Below are 15,408 nucleotides of genomic sequence, written 5' to 3'. Positions count from 1 at the left end.
GCCCCCACCCCAGGTCAGATACCTCTCTGGAGGCACCATGACTCCCTGCTTTGTTTTCTGTCCAGGCTCTGAGGAGCCACATGTCTCAGGACTCCTTCACCCAGCGTCCTGGCCTAGGGTTTTGGTGAATGGGAAGTCAAGGCTGGTTGTTCTCAAGGGGAAGAGTCTGGCCCTGGAGAAACGGGGAGGCAGGGTGGTTCTACATTATTAGAGCATTGTTCCCCTTGCGTGGTTGCCCTGGTTCTGACAAGGGAACCCCTGTACCCAAGCTGGTACATTGCCCAGATGAGAAAAAAAAATCCGGAGAGGCACTGCTCTGAATCTGTGTTTGTGTGTGTGTGTGTGTGTGTGTGTTTGTGTGTGTGTGTGTGTGTGTGTGTTGGGAGAGCAAGGAGGATGAGAACAATGAAAATATATTTAAGTCACCATGTCTAAAAAGAGCAAAAGCATTTTATTTGTTGTTCTTTTTTCATTAATGCCCACTAGGAGACCAGCCACAATTTTTGTTTTCTCTTTCACCGTTTCATGGCTCCTTTAGGGAAGATTTCAGTAGATGTTCCTTTCCACCTCTTTCTTCCCCTTTCCTGCAGCCCACAGTAACTGCTGGGCCTGCGTGGGTCTCCCCTAGGAGGCCTGTGTGAACCACAGACCAGTGTGGACACCTGCTCTTCTGTCTTCAGCCAGAAGGCTCATGAGGCTACTGTGACCATAGCCGCACTCTTCCAGCCAGACAGTCTGCTGTGGTGTGTATAGTTGGAGCTAATTCAAGGTTGGGAATGTGTCTGCCAAACATAAATAGGGAACGAGATGAGAGGTAGTAGGGCAGGGGCTGTGAAGCTAAGAGGGTCTGGGAAGTTATGATCAGTGTGACGTGGCAGATGGTTCACCATGACTGAGGATGAGAGGGGAATCTTACCCAGGGTATTGACGGTGTACGTGGGCATCTTGGCATGGGGCTCCAGGCCCCCAATGGTGGCATGGATTCCCTCCAGGGGCAGTGCACTGGTGGGCAGTCCTCCCTGGAGTCCTGCAGACTCCAAGCTGTGTCCCTCTTGGGCTGTTTCCAGCTGCGCAATGGTAGGCAAGTATGTTCCCTCTGCTGGAGACTACTTGGGATCAGGACATGACAGTTAGCTAGGGCTCTCTGAATGCCATTTTCTATAACCTGCTGTAGGCTGTCTGAAAGGAAAAGGGGACCACTAACTATGGAACCCTTTAAGTTTGATTGGGACATGTGAAATGCCAGCTTTTCCAGGGTTTTTCCTTGAAGCTGGCAATTTCTAACTAATGTTGGGATTCTGGGTCAAATTAGATGGACCATTTCAGCTACCAAACAATGACGTTCAAAGCAGCACAAGCAGAGTTCCCTAGCCAGATGGTCTCCTGCTATGAACGTTGTGCCTTGACTGCCTTTCTCCGGCAGCTGCCGATTCTTCTCCAGCTCTCTCTAGGGTGACCACCACAGTTGAGGATGTTGTGGGGAGCAGAGATTGTGACTTCGCCATCTGCAGCCTACTAGCTGTGTGTAGAGACAATTCCCAGGACCTGTCCTGGACTCTGGGAAATTCAGAGACCTGGGATGCCTCAGGGGTCCTATCTCTGGAACATGAAACTTGGGGGCCGGATATGGTGGACCATCCTGTCTGGCCCCAGGGAGTGGAGAGGAGGCCTTTTGAGCCAGGCTTTCACCTCAGGGCAACCTTGTTCACAGCTGAGTGGGGAATTGAGTGCCACAGAGCTGGTCAGCCGCTGTACAGAGATCCTTGAGAAGATAGGCATCCCAGAGGCCCTGGAATCCAGTGAGTACATCATGGCTCATGTCCTTAGAACCAAAACAGTTAAGTGTGGTGGCACCAAGAGGGTGGGAAGAGGGAGGAGGGAGAACTGTTGGAGAGCTACATCAGGCTTTACCCCCACCCAGGATGCTTACCTGAATTGGATGGGACTTTTCTGTAGTATTGTCATAGACAGATGGTCATTCACCAACAAACCGTTACAGTGTTTGCCAGGTCCTGGCGGGGGGGGGAGGGAAGGGGAGGGGGTCATACACGATGAAAGGTTCCAGTTCTGGTTCCACAGCACATGAAGAAATCTTGGTTTGAGCTGGATGCTGGTGCCTCACACCTGTCATCCTAGCTACTTAGGAGGCTGAAATAGTAGGATTGAAGCTTAAGGCCCAGGCAGAAAAGCCTGTAAGACTCTTATCTCCAACTAACTACCAAAAAGAAAATGCCAGAAATAGGCTCAAGCTGTAGACTGTTGGCCTTGAATACAAAGGCTCAGGGACAGCACCAAGGCTCTGAGTTCAAGCCCAGGAGTGACACAAAGAAAGGAAAAAGAAAGAGAGGAGGGAAGGATGGAGGGAGAAAAGGAGGAAAGGAAGGAAGAAGGGAGCATGCAAGCCTTGGTTTGGAGTCCCTGGATCAAGGGAGCCAACCATTCACAATATCTGTGGGGACAGTTTCTGAGCCTAAAGCTAGTATGTAGGACCAAGCTACTGACCCGTTCATGACATCAGCAACTTCATGACATCCAAGATCTGAGTGGTCGCTGACTGCAGAGGGAAACAGCCTCGGGTAGACCCTAGGGCTCAGAGTGGGTCACAGAGTTTCAATCTCCCCTGGCTCACCAAGTTTATTTTCTGGTCAGATAAGAAGAAACTGTCCAATGGCTAGGGAGGTATAGGGTGAGGGAGTGTCAAGAGGGGGGTGGCAAGGGATCAGCAGGAAGATGAAGAGGGAGGACAATCCCAGATCAAGTGTGTCAGGCCATGGGAGCCATGACCTCACCTGACAACCTAGACCATCAGTGATAGAGCCTTTGACCCAGCCACATGCCTATGAAAAGTCCTGGCACTCTGGGTTCACCGTTGACGATTTGGCTGTCATCCGCTGCAGGATGCCTGTGCAGTACATCCTTGGGGACTGGGACTTTTGCTGGCTAAATCTGAAGATGACACCCCCAGTGTTCATTCCTCGACCAGAGACAGAGGTAAGCGGGCCACTGGAACAGGACACCCAGGGAATGAGGGCGAGAGTCAGACCCGTGTTGCCCTCAGACTTCCTTTAGGGGACTCTAGGTCCCCGTGACTGCCATCCTCAGAGGTAGAGGTGCGTCTCTTTGCTTGCTCAGCCATTAATCTAGATGGCAGATTGGGATTCAGAGAGGGCCGACTGAAGGTCGAGGCTAGTGGGAAAACCAGAGGCAGTGGGCTCGGAGCAGGGTTGTTTCTTTGAGAATACTCACAACCCAGGAACATTCCTGGGATGGATGGGCCCTTTTCTCCTCCCTGAGAGAGAGGGACCTAGATCCCTCCAGTCTGCATCCCTTGGCTGAGAAATCCTTTCATTCCCATATCCTGTAGTTGTATAACTAGATCTCACCTGACTGCCCAGTGTCGAGGCAGGACAGTGAGAGATCTTGAGTCCTTGATGAGGTCATGGGATCCTCAGTATGAGATTGTACTTGAATGTCCTGACTTGGTGCATGGTCAGTCTCATTTAAGACTGCCATGATCTAGGACATAGAATCTAGAGAATCAGAGCAGGATGGGGTCTATTCTGTGAGTCTTGAGTATTATGTGTGAGCTTTGAGCTCCCATGTGCTCACCTGCTTCCTTTTCTTAGGTGCATCAATGCTAGAAAAAGCTTAAAACTAGGGCCTGTGTCCCATCCCTTTTTTTATGCTCAAAGCTAGCACTCTACCATTTGAGCCACAGCTCCCCTTGCAACGTTTTTGGGTGTTTAATTGGAGGTAAGAGTTCTCAATGACTTTGCTGCCAAGGGTGCATCCAACTGCAGTCCTCAGATCTCAGTCTCCTGAGAGGATAGGATGACAGGCATGGAAAAGTATCTTTGGCTGGGTGCCAATGGCTCATGGCTGTCATCCTAAGTACTCAGGAGCTGAATCTTAGGATCGCGGTTCAAAGCCAGCTTGGGCAGGAAAGACCCTCAGACTCTTCTCTCCAATAAAGCACCAGAAAACTGGAAGTGGTGCTGTGGCACAAGTAGTAGAGTGCTGGACTTGAGCTGAAGAGCTCAGGGATAGCACCCAGGCCCAGAGTTCAAGCTCCACAACCAACGAAAAGAAAGAAATTAAAACATCTTTGCCTGCAAAGGACGGTGGAGGTGTGTTTGTGTGTGTGTGGGGTGGGGGTGTTAGACATTTAGCGCCCCACTCAGTTATCATTTCAGATGGATTGTCCAAATCTCTTAGTCCACGGCAGCCAATTCTTGACCACAGGTGAAGCTCTGGGTTGGATGTCGACCATTGGACCTCAGTCTCCTCACGGGACAGTTGTGAGGAAACAAGGGACTAATACAGAGGGCTCTCTCGAGCTGGGCCAGGCACAGAGGGAGCAGCTGTCAGATATGGTTCTCAAAAATTCTGTGAGCATATGACAGGAAGTTTCCTAGAAAGGGCTCAGATGGGGTCTGTTATTAATCCTGCAACAGGTATAGGATTATGAAACAAAACATGGCTGTCTTTCATCATTAACCTATCCCCATGAGGAAGGGGATCCTTCACTGTATTCAGTCTTGCAGCTGGGGAAAATAAGGCATTGAGAAGCCAGGTGACCTACTCATGACCTCCAGCTGATAGGAAGCTCGGCCTGACTTCTCTGCCATACTTCCTAGGACAGTGAGTGTTATTCAGCCCACTTCTTGTGGTGGGAGGTCCACTTTTGTCATGTGTGAGGCTTGAATTTGAGGCCTGGATGCTGTGCCTGAGCTCCTTAGATCAAGGCTAGTGATCTACCACATGAGCCACAGCATCACTTCCGGTTTTCTGTTGGTTCTTTGAGTATAAGAGTTTCACAGACATTCCTGCCTGGGCTAGCTGTGAATCATGATCTTCACATCTCAGCCTCCTGTGTAGTTAGGATTATAGGCCTGAGCCACCAGCACCTGGCTTAAGTGTAATTCTGGCCCTCTCTTCCTCTTTCTCTCTCTCTCTCTCACCCCCCTCTCCCTCCCCTCTCTCCCTCTCTCCCCCCTCTTTCCCTCTCTCTCTCTCTATCTCTCTTTCTCTCTCAGGAACTGGTTGAATAGGTGCTGGAGGAGGTGGCCCAGCATCCCCATGTGGCTGGAACCGAAGGTGTCCCTCTCATTCTGGAGGTGGGCTGAGTGTCAGGAGCTGTTTCGCTCAGGCTGTTGAACCAGCTTCATGAGGTAAGCCCCTCTGTGCCCCGGCTAGACTGTGATGGTTATTCCTTGTCCATCCCTCGAGTCCTTCCCCACATCCCTCTACTACACCGTTGAAGGAAAGTGGATGAGGAGATGTTGCCTTGTCCCTCTGCCCAGCACAATCCCGGGACTCTGACCCATACCCCCACCTATCTGGTCAGGGCCTGGCTATAAGACAATGAAAACACTCCATGTCTAATACCTTTTGCTGGGGAGTGTAGTTTTGGTTAGGGGGGTGGGGTGCAGAGGAAAGACCCAAGACCTGACACCTCCCGGAGGAGATTTGTTCTTGTGACAGAGCCAAGTCATTGCTGTGGATAGGGAGGAAGCCACATCAGAGTGACCCAGAACAATGCTCAAAGATAAGTAGGCTGTTGAAGTATCAAACCCACTCATGTCTGCTTCCTACTCCCAACAAGGAGGTGTAGTGTGGGTGGCCTGGCCCTGGTCCTAAGGCATTATAAATGGATGGTGGCGGTCAGAGGCTCATGGCTCCCATCCATCATCCTGGCTCTTTGGGAGGCTGAGGTCTGATGGTCATGACTCAGAGCCAGGCTGGGCAGGAAAGTTCAGGAGATTCTTATCTCCCATAAATCACCTCCCTCTCCAAATCCACACACAAGCCAGATGTGCTGTGGCTCAAGTGGTAGAGCCTCAGCCTTGAACAAAAGAAGCTCAGGGATAACACCCAGACCCTGAATCCAAGTCCTAAGACTAACGCAATCATAAAATAAATGAACAGTGTACACCTTTTATCTGACTACTAAGAAAGATGGATACAGTTTTCTGCTGTACTTGTAGCCAAAGGTAAGGGGCTTCCCTTGATGTTCCCCTAAACCTCTCCTCTCTTTTACCTGTCCAGGCTTAGGTTGCAGGACAGAATTTGGATCATCCCCCTGGATGTGACCTTAGGTACCTTCCCCCATCCACCTTCCTTGGGGTCAAGATCCTGGATGCACTCCCTGCTGGGAGGATGAGGCACCACAGAGATGAGGGTAGGTATCCCGGACACTTATACACACATACACACACACACACACAAACACACATACGAACACACAAACACCCCTAAGCCAATATGATCTTATACATAAATATATGTATATATTATAAATATATCATATATAGTTATATTTTAAATGTATACCATAAATATTGACTTATATTTAAATGTAATTCATCTCATCATTTATACATATATATATATGCATACTTTTTTTTTTTGGTCAGTCTTGGGGCTTGAACTCTGGGCTTGAGTGTTGTCCCTGTGCTCTTCTGCTCAAGGCAAGAGCTCTACCACTTGAGACATACTGCCATTTACAGTTTTCTGGTGGTTTATTGGAGATAAGAATCTTTGGAATTTCCTGCCTGGGCTGGCATTGAACTGTGACCCTCAGATGTCAGCCTCCTGAGTAGCTAGGATTATAGGCATGAGCTACAGGCTCCCGGCTATATTTATATCTGAGATTTGTTAGTGGAACAAAGGGTCCAGAAACTATTATTCTTATCATGAAACGACTTCACACTGACAGGTATAATTAAAAAACGATAAATATTCACAGTGGCTCAAAAATCCCTTAGGTGCCTAGCAAGACAGCACGTTTTTCCAGACACTGCATGTGGTGTGAGCGGTTTGCAACCCAAGCAACTGTAGAAGATATTGGACCCTAAACAAAACTGATAATTGCATGAACCCAGTCCTCTATGACAGATTTAGGCAGGCCTATCTTAGCGATTCTTGTTAGGGACATGGTGAAAAATTTATAGTTTAGTTGTGATTACAGAACTCTTTTACACATGTCACTTAGCCATTAACTATATTTAACCTAGTTCCCTTTGCTCTAACTTATATTTTCATGGCTAAGGAAACTGTTTTATGTTTGTGAAAACTTGGCTGTTCACAACATAGACATGGGTTTTTAATCCTTTTGAAATTACTGTCTGCATAGTGTTCTATGGGATGAGCTTTTCTTTACCATATCATAGGAATAAACTTACTCTGATTCAAACTTGGACAACAGCTACCTTGTTCTCTCTCCTAGAAAACCATCTGTATAGACTTCTTTACATGTAAACAGACCCTCATTTACTTGCAAAAGTCTGTCAGTGAGTCAAACCTAACTCACCCAAGTGAGGTGAATTCCTGTGATGCTTCCTTTACATTAAAAATGCGAAGAGCTGTTCAGCAATGCACATACTTTAAATGTGAAATGTGACTCCTATTTTCCATAATGTGAATCAAGCAGAAGAATTGGTTTAAGATGTGAAAGAGCCTTACAAATAGTCTTGGACCTTGAAAATTGCCCTGGGTATGAATTTTTGGAGAAATATCCCTTCTAAGACAAAGGACTCAGTTTTTTTTTAAAATATTGTGCTAGCACTGAGGTTTGAACTCCTGGCCTTGAGCTCTATCTGGGCTTAAATTCTCAATGTTTGCTCTATACCACCTGAGCTATAACTTCACGTCTTCCTTTTACCAGAAGTGCAGAAAAGAATCTCTTAGGTTTATCTATTTAAAATAGCTTGGAATTGCAATTGTCAAATTTGAACCTACTGAGTATCTAGGTGTAAGCCACTGGTGCTGTGCTAGAACTCACTTCTTAAGAATAAATAATCACAAAAAGAGGAGAAATAAATATTTGTTCAATTGTGTATGTGTTGTCTGATAAACCAAATCACTTGATACTGGAAAAGAAAAAGAGAGAAGATAGAGATTAATATGGAGGAGAGAGACAAAGGAAGAAGGGATGGGTAAATGAGTGGAGGGGAGTGAAAGGGAGGATATGAGAGGAGAGGGTAGCTGGGTAGAATTGTCTACTGCTCACTAAGGTATTGTTGGACAATCAGTACCTTTGCATTTATGTAGCCAAAGCTTTATATTTTTGGTAGTAAGCTGAGATATAAAATACCAGTTTACAGTTAGTAACCTGTTAGTGTGCTTCCTCCCACACCAAGGAAGCCATAGTTAGGTTACTGTTACAGAGAAGGCAAGAGTAAGAAGTTTAAGTTATTCTGAGAAACAATAATTGACATGCCAGGAATGGTCCCTTGTATGGTGAAGTCAAGCATCACTCTTGTTCCCTGCTCCAGTCTTCCTCTCAACAAGAATAGCAGAAACAGAAGAGGAAGAAGATATCTGAGTAATATCATCTCTCTGTTTACCCTCTTCCTTTGGCCTCTCAAACAATAAAGCCAAAGGAGACTTAACTTGAACTAGTGGGTAAAATGGGGGGAAAGTTCAGTCTAGCTTATTGTGAAACTTTTTAAATAATTGGGGCAGCATTTCAAATACTGAAATAAAACTTTTTAAATTATTAATAAAAAGTTACTCGAAATTTATTGAAAATTTAGAAGACTACAGGGCTCACTACATAGTGGAATCTGCATCATTAAAACTGACTCGTGCTCCTATCATCAGAAATTGAAGATTGTCTCTAAACATCGACTGCTGAAGTGATAAGTGATGGAAATTCATGATGGATAGCATAATGCTGAGAGCATGGAAATTATTTCCTTTCCATCTTCAGTGTGTAGAGAAGAATAAAGGTCTCTAGGATGGCCCTGAAGGTGCAATTCTAAATTTAGGACAGAAGGTGAATAGTAAAATAGACCTATGTCAGCCATTCAGAGATTAGAAATGTGGAGAAATATACTCATTTATGTGGTCAAACATGGAAGAGAGGATGTGGCAAGCCCATAGCCAAATGCCAAAGGTAGAGATATTTAATAAAATACCATGAAGTTGAAACAAGTCTTAAAAGGGGATCTAGGCTTACAGGAAGTAGGGCAGAAGGATGGAGAGGGAAATGGTGGACTAATACAGTTATAACACTCAATGTACATATGTGAGAATATAAGTAGGAAACTTGAAGGGATAGGTGGGGTTGGGGTAAGGGAAGGAAGAAAAATGGAAAGTTTGACAATGATCCAGATGCACTGAACATTGAAATGCACATACACTCTATTCAACACTGACATGATGAACTGAAACCCCTTTGCACAACTTGCTAAAGATAATTTTTTTGAAGTTTTAATATTAAGAGACCAGAAGCATAAACCTTTATAGATAAATAAGAGGATAGTATTGACATATTGTTGAGGCTTTTGTTCCTTTCAATATACAAAATTAAATAAGTATCAAGTCTGCTGCAACTTTCTTAAACTGTAGAGAACCAAATTCCAATATTCCTTCACTTTAAATAAAAATAAATCTTATAGACTGTGGGGGATAGCAAAGATGGCCCTGAGAGGAAGTTGAGTGGGCAGAGCTGGATTTGTTTAGGTTCAGTGTGTAAACATCTCATGGAAGCTTAGGTGCATGATAAGGTGTGGCCTTTCAGTGATTGGTTGGTTCCATTTCCTCTCCTCCCACGCAGTCTTTTGCTTTAAAAAGGGGATGCTCCCTGTTAATAAACGAGTTCCTGCTTGGTTTTACTCCCAGCTGAGTCTGATTGTCTCCTGGGCTACTGGGCTAAGGGAGGCTGGGGAACAGGCAAGCAGCCGCACTTCACTTCGTATTTACCTCTCCTCGGACCCCGTCCGTCCAAAGACGGAGGAAAACCCAACAATAGACCTTTAGGTTTCCCAGTTGTTTCTAAATATCTTAATGTAATGCATTGGAATTAATTTCATTCCATATTTAAGTTTAAATTGTAAATCACTAAATTCTTTTAAAATCCTCTCACTCGGGCACAGGTATGGATAGATAACTGATGTGGGCATAATCAGAATTATTCAGAAGGCTGTAAATGGATGCTTACTTAGTTTACTCTCTGCTGGGTCATAGAATACAGAATGTCCTAATTGGAAAAAGTTAGCCTTCCCAGGTTTTCTGCATATAAACACTCCATCAACATTTTGTTATTAGAAGATTATTCAAGATTAGCTATATGTTGATTGATAATGACTAACCATGACAGGAAGGAGAGGGAAATCCATCTACACTTCAGTGAGGTTCTGATTTGTGCTTCACAAAGTGTTATGAAAGCTCTCCATGAAAATCTAGCAGCTGCATTTCTAAAAAGTCCTTGTGTGGTAACATTTTCTTTCTTTCTTTCTTTCTTTCTTTCTTTCTTTCTTTCTTTCTTTCTTTCTTTCTTTCTTTCTTTTTTTCTTTCTTTCTTTCTTTCTTTCTTTCTTTCTTTCTTTCTTTCTTTCTTTCTTTCTCTTCCTTTCTTTCTCTTCCTTTCTCTCTTTCTTTCTCTCTTTCTTTCTCTTTCTTTCTCTCTTTCTTTCTCTCTTTCTTTCTCTTTCTCTCTTTCTCTTTTTTTCTCTTTCTTTCTCTCTTTCTTTCTCTCTTTCTTTCTCTCTTTCTTTCTCTCTTTCTTTCTTTTTTTGAGTCCGGTTGTGGGGCCTGAACTCTGGGCCTGGACGCTGTCCCTCAGCTCTTCAGCTCATGGCTAGAGCTTTACCACTTGAGCCACAGTGGCACTTCCGGCTTTTTTTTTTTGCTTATGTGGTGCTGAGGAATCGAACCCAGGGCCTCATGCATTGCAAGGCAAGCACTCTAGCACTGAGCCACCTTCCCAGCCCCTGTGGTTACCTTTTCTGATAATGTCTCAATTCAAGTATTTCTCCTTGGAGTTCCATACTATTCAATGATGCTGTATTAGCTCCTTGTTAAAATTTGCAGACCGGTCTTGGTGATGAAATTTGTGCTTTTCAAAATTGCTCTCCTAATTCCATCCACAAACTGCAAACAACATTTATCTGAAAAAATTTGTATCTGTTGATAGTGCATATATTTTTATGTTTCATTTCAAACCTAGAATGTAGTAAAAATTTTCATAGCAATTACTCTGCACTAGCTTGTGGGCAGATTCTAAAGTAAATAATATACTGTGTTTATGTAGAGAATTTGAGTATCCAAAGTTTTCATATACCTTTGGTCCTAAAACCAATACCTTACTGATATTGAGTGATAAATACAACTTCCTATAAGTACAGAAGTTTTCCTTGTATCTTTTTAATATATATTTTTTATTGTAAATATACTGCACAGAGGAGTTACAGTTACCTAAGTAAGGTAATGAGTATGTTTCTTATTGAGCATTGTTACCCCCTCATTTGTTTTTCCTCTACCATACCATTCCTTCACTCCTCTCCAACTTCCCCATTCACCCCTCACCCCTTGATAGACTGTCTTGTACATCTCATTGTTAGAATGGGTCAACCTGTATCCTTTCCTTATATCTTAAATGAAGAAGTGCTAGCTTGATTTATGCTGATTCTACTTGTGTAGACAAACCTAAAATCACTCATCAAGGCCAAGAGCACATAAGTGAAACACCATCATTTTTTGTTACTTGGTATAATTGTGTTCTACACATTTATTGACAGGTTACAAATTATTCTCAAACTTTAAAACATTAAAAATATTTTCTTTTTTTGTTATTTTCTTGGCCAGGAAATCAGCAAGACCTTAGTCAGCATTTCTCACATAAGACTTTTCACATGAGTTGGTTAAATGTATGTGTAGAATCCAGTCTTTGGAAAAAGCTCAAGTAAGGATGCCATTTAAAGCCTTATAACTTTATTCTTTACCAGGGCATTCTCCTTCTACTTTGATTGTTGAGAGTTTCTACAAGAGCAAGCATTCTGTGGGGAGCAAGGAAACACCATATGAACTTTACTTACTGAGTTTTCTGAGTGATTTGCTATCCCTTGTACTGCATTTCACAAGTGGAATCTCTCTAAATGTACAAGTTTTAAGAGATAAGAGAGTGGTAAAAAAACGCTTAGAGACAAATACATCTTGAACATACTTTGTTCCAAGCATTCCATTTGAGGCATATTCAACACCTAGTGAAACTTGTGTTGGCTGTATCTATGTGTCTTTCTCCATGTGTGCATGTATACATGTGTACATGTACGTGTGTATTTGTGTGTACAGTAACATACATGTGTACATATATAAGGGCATATACACATATGTGTGCATATATAAATAAATATACATATACAAATATATGTGCATATATATATCAGTTGTTCAGTGATTTAATCTATAGTTCACAGCACATTGTCTTTCTCACAAAGTGTACATGATAAATTGCTCCTAGGATCTGTGTTCTATGATGGGCATCCTTTGTACACACTTTCCACATTCCTTTGTTTTTCATCCCTGTGAGCAACTTCGGTCCACTTTCCATAGGCTAGCTTTGTTTTCATTATATGTAGTTACTAACTGATAATAAAAGAAAAAGGTTGTTTGTAAAAGAAAAAGAACTTTTAGGTCGCAGGTTAACAGTATCTTATCCATCCCAATGATTTCTATGAGATAAAATTTATAATAGTAAACGTGAAAAGGAATTCCTAGATCTGCTGTTTTACCTTTTATTATGGCAAAGAATAATATCAAGTCACTCTTATAACTCTTAAAGAATGCAAGGGTAACTGATGGTCACTCTCATGTTCCCAGAAAACTAGTGGATCCTGAAGGATAGTAGTAGACCAGCCGAAATTCTAAGTACCAGACATGGAGCATGAAAGAGAAAGAGAGGAAATGGGAGAGAGTGAAAGAGAGAGAGAAATAACACAATACTAGAAGTGCATAACAGACAAACAAGAGCTGTATGAGAATATTCATACTGCTATCTTTAGACTCTATGTGTACATTTGAAGGTATTTGTTATATGATAACAAATCAACATGAAATATAAAGTTATTTTGATAAAAATAAAAATAACTCAGAAGAAATTATAAATGCAAAAACAATCTTCACTGAAGCAAACTCTCAGAGATATTTATGACTTTGAAAAGGATAAAGTGGCTGAAGTTAGTATAAATTTAGAAGTACCATTCACAAAAATATAAAAATATATTTATATCTCTCATTATATTACCCAAAGCAGAAAGCAAATGTTGTTTAGATGATTTTTTAAAACACAGTTTCTGGGAAGGTGGCTCAAGTGGTAGTGTGCTTGTCTTGCATGCATCAGCCCCAGGGTTTGATTCCTCAGCACCACATAAGCAAAAAAAGATGGAAGTGGTGCAGTGGTTCAAGTGGTAGCGCTAGCCTTGAGCTGAGGGACAACACCCAGGCCCAAGAGTTCATGCCTCATGACCAACAAAATCAAAATAAAGAACAAACCACAGTCTATCACTGTTTTGGCCTTAACTCTGTAATACCGCTGCTTCAGCCTAGGGATAAAATTTTAGGTGTGGACATTTATCAAAACTTCTGACTCAGACTCTATTTGATAATTTTTTAAATAAATATTTTGATCTTAATTTTCCTCTTTGTAAATTAACGTGCACCTATAAAAATTGGTTTGACCATCCAAGTAACCTTCTCAAAGTACCTCCTAATGATGATTTACAAAAAGTTGTACTAGGGCTGGGAAGGTGGCTCAGTGGTAGAGCGCTTGCCTTGCATGCATAAGGGACTGGGTTAGATTCCTCAGCACCACATATGGAAAAAGAAAAAAGCCGGAAGTGGTGCTGTGGCTCAAATGGTAGAGCGCTAGCCTTGAGCTGAAGAGCTGAGGGACAGCGCCCAGGCCCCACGACCGGAACCCCCCAAAAAAGTTGTACTATATTTCAACAAGTAAAACAATGCTACAAATAAAGAAAACAATAATTAAATGTTAATAATTAATAAAATAAAAAACAAAAATTTATTACTGTTTTCACTATTTGAAGTGTACTACATATTAGATTTTACTATTTTCTCATAATCCTGTACATTTAACACTGACTGAGGTTGTGATGTTCATCAAGAGTTTTATAGAATATGAGTAGTCTTTAAAGCTATCCACTAAGATTACTATTTATGGCTCTTCTCATTATTTGTTTATGGCTTATATCATCATTTTTCCTCATTAACTTATAAACTGAGGAAGCCCTAAAGTTTTAACAGCCTGTGTAGTTAACAAAGTGTTAACACTTCATTCTGCTTCTTTACACAAAAACTTTGCAACTTCTCATTAATAAAGTTTCTCGAAACTCTGAAATGTACATACTTAGTAGTATATGTCTGCTACCATAAATCTTAAATACTTTATGGAAAAGTTTTATACCTGCCAAACAGTCCTAATTTTGGCATATGTAAACAAATTCCCAAAATTAAATATATTTAAAACATTAGAACTTTTAACAAACCTTAACACTTGGTGCAGTGTTCATTATTACAGGTGCCTTGTATAGAATAATTGAATCCCCCTCCTACACATTTCTTGAGCAACAAATCTGGAATTATTTTGTTTTTGACATGTCAATCTTGACTTTATTCTTAAATTTGTGCTTATGTAAGAAATATATGGTTCTAAAATTTCATGACAATTCTTTTGAACTTACTTTTTGTTGAATTGTCTAGTTTAATAAAATCCAACTGCACTTTTTTTGGGGGGGTCCATTCGTGGGGCCTGAACTCTAGGCCTGGGCGCTGTCCCTCAGCTCTTCAGCTCAAGGCTAGCGTTCTACCACTTGAGCCACAGCGCCACTTGCAGCTTTTTTCTTTTTGCTTATGTGGTGCTGAGGAATTGAACCCAGGGCCTCATGCATGTAAGGCAAGCGCTCTACCACTGAGCCACCTTCTCAGCCCCCACAATAGCACTTTTGATATAAAAAATATTCTGTGCTCAATTCAGCCACACATACACTAACATTGGAACAATACAGAGAAGAGTAGCATGGCACTTGCGCAAGGACGATATGCAAATTCGTGGTGTGTTCCATATTTTTACAACAACAGATGCTGGAGGGAATGTGGCCACAAGGGAACCATACAACATTCTTGGTGGGAGTGTAAACTTGTTCAACCACTTTGGAAGGCATTATGGAGGTTCCTCAAAAGATTCCACATAAAGCTCCCCTTTGACCCAGGAGTCCCACTTTTGGGGATTTACTAAATGATCACAAACAAGACCATACTAAAACTACCAGCACCACTATGTTTATTGCAGCATTATTTACAATAGCTAAGATATGGAACCAACCAGCTGTCCCCACTACATGAATGGATCAAGAAAATGTGATGTATATACACAAGGGAATTCTATGCCTCCATCAGAAAGAATGACATTGTCCCATTTGTTAGGAAATGGAAAGACTTGGAAAAAAATTTATTAAATGAAGTAAGCCAAGTCCAAAGAAAAAGGTCCCATGGTTTCCCTTATTTTCAATAACGAATATATGTCTGGGTTAAGCAGACAAGGTCAAAAGCTATGTGCATATGAACAGAAATGATAATGTTAAGGGAATTGAACCCCACGATAGGGAA

The 15,408-nt window shown here is 42.2% G+C and overlaps 1 non-coding gene across 1 annotated transcript; it reads left to right on the top strand.

Moving 5' to 3' along the window:
* The first annotated feature begins 14,763 nt into the window (after positions 1-14,763).
* On the top strand, positions 14,764-14,870 carry LOC122097962. The gene has a single exon (XR_006145623.1). It is a non-coding gene; the product is annotated as a U6 spliceosomal RNA (small nuclear RNA).
* Positions 14,871-15,408: the final 538 nt, after the last annotated feature.

Source organism: Dipodomys spectabilis, unplaced genomic scaffold (assembly GCF_019054845.1).
Source record: "Dipodomys spectabilis isolate Male_0828 unplaced genomic scaffold, ASM1905484v1 ptg000443l, whole genome shotgun sequence".
NCBI lineage: Eukaryota > Metazoa > Chordata > Mammalia > Rodentia > Heteromyidae > Dipodomys > Dipodomys spectabilis.
The sequence above is the reverse complement of the archived record's forward strand: the minus strand, read 5'-3'. Positions and strand labels throughout refer to the sequence as shown.